At 46.2% G+C, this 3,541-nt stretch overlaps 1 protein-coding gene across 1 annotated transcript in view; it reads left to right on the top strand.

Moving 5' to 3' along the window:
• The window catches only part of LOC105500632 (zinc finger protein 138-like), a 27,615-nt gene that overhangs the window by 23,317 nt on the left and 757 nt on the right, over positions 1 to 3,541 (top strand). The window lies entirely within an intron of this gene.

Genomic DNA, 3,541 nt, shown 5'->3' with positions numbered 1-3,541 from the left:
GTCCTGAATGACTATTAACAAAATTTTGCCCTGTATTTTTATTTGAACATGTGTCCTCTTTCCCTACAAACATATAACATATACAGATTTTTAGCTTTGATTTACATAGAGTTAAATGTACAAAGCCCTTACTCTAAATATAATCTTTAGATGTTAGGGAATTAAGAGGCAAGCAATTGGGTTCGTGTGCGTGTGTGTGTACCTATTTTGAAAAGAAAAGAATATTGAAAGAAAACAATTTTTGTAGGGTTGGTAATTTACTAGAAAACTAATAGTGTGATTTGGCCATGTGTCCCCACCCAAATCTCATGTCGAATTGTAATAACAAGTGTTGGAGGAGAGACGTGATGGGAGGTGATTGAATCATGGGGACCTACATTCACCTTGATGTTCTCATGATAGTGACTGAGTTCTCATGAGATCTTTTTAAAACGAGTGTGGTACTCTCACCTTGTCTTTCTTTTTCCTTCTCTGGCCGTGTAAGTTGTGCCTCCTTCCCTTTGCCTTCTGCCATGATTGTGAGTTTCCTGAGGGATCCCTCCTGGCACAGACTGGCTTTGGAGCTCTGCCCAGTGCTCCTTGCTGTGGCTTCTGTCAGAAGGAATATGAGTAAAAGTCATCACCAGAAGATGCCTGAAATCATAATCTGGCCTGACCAAAAATGTAATGGCCACATAAAATGCTTTTTAATTTTTCTCTTAAGATTTGGCAAGTATTTTGTTAGTAAAATGTGCTCATGCATTTCTGTAAACATACAGATAGGATTGGTCTTCCATGCCTTCTAGTCATGGGCCCTCAGCTCCTACAGGCAGTGGGTCACGGCTGGCCTGGGCTGTGGGGAGGCCCCAGGAGCCTTGTTGAGTCAGCTCCTCACATACCCTGCTCTTGCAGGACTGCTGCTTGTGTGCTGTGCTCCCACTGGCATGGTGCACATGGTCAAAGCTTCCTAGTAGACGCCACCCCCTCACCCCCAAGGAGCTCCATGAAGGGCAGCTGGTCTCACATTAGGGAGTCTTTGTCCAGAGGAAGGGGAGTACCTAGTGTGCTGAGTGCTCCTGCATTGCCCAGGAGGAGAAATCACATTGATGGGGCTTGGAGGGGGCAGATTTCAGCCCTGCCCATCACATCACACACACTAGGGCTCCTTCTGTATCCCAGAAAGAAGCACCTAGGTACTCACCCCACTGTGTCACCAGCCCCAGCCCCCTGATCCCCAGCCCTGCCCTGTCACACTTTTAGATCTTCAGACACACACTCTCCAGCCTCACTGCAGGTTGGGATGGAGTGGGCCCCCTTTTCCTCCCTCCCCAGAGTCCTCATAGATGAGGCTGGATGACCCCAGACAGGCCACCACATAGTCACCATGAATGGGACAATTAGAAGGATAGGGGACACAGAATTCATGTCATGTGGCTGGCGGGCTGGAGCTCATTTTCCCAGGAAAGGTCTGTTTTGCAAATCAGGGAGGGTGGACTGAATCCAAACCTGAGCATAGTACCTAAGCATGGTGGGCAGCAAGCCACAGCTCCAGGCCTCACACAGTCATCCCACTGCATCAGGCTCACCGCAGGCTGTCCTACTGCTGAGGGGCCAGCATGACCAAGGGATAGTGACAGAGCCCCTCACTCACCCCATCCTAAGCCTCTAACCACAGAGAAATCCCCCTCTCTGCGGTGTTAGAATTTTTTAAAAATTGAATTCATTAAGAATTTTCCTGCACATACAACAGAAAGGCCCCCAAACAACCAAAGTGAAATAAAGTTAAACAAGCAAAAACCACGACCACCACCCTAAAATAGTCTTGTGGAGTCCGTCAAGCACCTGGTGCCCCATCGCCACACATTTTTGTAATATTTTCAAAGTTAAGCTGTTTTCTACTCTTTGTCTTAAAGGGGGCCCTCAAATTGTACACAATGAAGGCCCACAAACCCTGGCCCTGCCCTGGTGAGGGGAATTCTCACTTGTCTGAGGTCCCTATGGCATGATTTAAGTAATCTGTTTCCTTGGCCAGGAGCAGGGAGAAATCAGAGGAACAGGGAAAGGTTCAGTTCCCGGGTGAGGCTGCAGCCTCAGGACCCCGGGTCCCCTGGCTGCAGGACCCTCATCCTTGGAAATTAAAGTGGCATTCTGAGTAGAAAAGACACTGCCTGGTCTTCCCCCACCCACAGAGTCAGGAGCGGGTGACAAGGGTGCAGGGCCCTGGCCTCTGTTCCAGAGACCTGGTTTAATTGGTCAGGGGCACTGCTCACAGCCTCTGAGCAGCACCAGGTGGTGTGGGCGCCAGGGAGTGGCAGCTTCTGTTTCTGATAGAGGCCTGGGAACCAAGATTGAATGGATTAGTTAAGATGATGTAAAAAAAATTGATCTGTGACCTATGATTTATGGCCTCTGCTCCCTCTAGTCTTTTGGCAGTGAGGGCTCGCCAGGAAATGGGACTGGACAGTTGCCTGCCCTCCTGTGTTGGACAGTGGGTGGCAAACAGCTAGAGAAGTCCAGGCCTGCAGCTTGCCCTTATATGAAAACAAGCACATCACAAGACAGGATTATCACAGAGCCCTTAACATAAAACATTTACAAAATTCAACTCATGTAGGGTCATCTATCAAGTTTCAAACACTTCCAAGGATTGAATTTATAAAGATAATGTATTCTGATCATGTAGAATTAAGTTAAAAATTAAAACAAATAGATAACGAGAATAAAAACATTCCAAGTTTGGGAATTAAGAAAACTTTATAAAATAAAATATATGTCAAAGAGGTACACTGGAAATAAAAGTATTTTAAATTTAATGACAATAAAAACATATTATACCAATATGTGTAATATGAAGTCAGACGTTTTTGAAATAGACTTACGCTACAAATGCATGATAAAGAAGAAAGCCTGAAACTCACTTATCTGCAGTTATCTCAAGACGTTAATTTGAAAACCTCAAAGTAAGAAGAAAATCATAAAGATAAGAAATTGATGAAACAGAAAATCCTGTAACTGTTTAAAAAAAAAAAAAAATAACCGGGGAAGGTGATTTTGGTCTCAGGGTTTTTAAGCAGTCCCCCAGTTAGGGCAATTTCAGGAACCACAGAAAAGCAAAGGACAGGACGGGGTGCAGCCCAAGCAGAGCCACAGAGACAGGCGATCCAGAAGGTGGGGCGAGTCGAAAACGAAAGCGATGCAGTGTAAGACCCACATTGCTTTCAGGAGACATCACTTACACACACAGAGACACACAAACACACACACACACGGCCACATACACATGGAAACATACATCACTGGCAACATTCCCATAGCAACACACAGCCCAGCAGCTTCTGAGACTGCGCGGTACTGCTCTGCCACGAAGCCCTACCAGGGAGAGCAGCCCCAGAAAACAGGTGGGCTGTACCTAGAAATGACAGGGGGAAACCCTCAAGGAGACTCACCCCCACATGGTCTAGGCAGGTCTGACGCCTCCCGCAGGTGCTTTAGGATCCTCAGGGATTTCACGCTGTTATTTCTGAAGCTCCACTTGATAGTTCTTTTTTTTTTTTTGAGACAG

The sequence above is a fragment of the Colobus angolensis genome, unplaced genomic scaffold (genome assembly GCF_000951035.1).
Source record: "Colobus angolensis palliatus isolate OR3802 unplaced genomic scaffold, Cang.pa_1.0 Scaffold674, whole genome shotgun sequence".
Taxonomy (NCBI): Eukaryota; Metazoa; Chordata; class Mammalia; order Primates; family Cercopithecidae; genus Colobus; species Colobus angolensis.
This window is presented reverse-complemented; position numbering and strand designations above follow the sequence as displayed.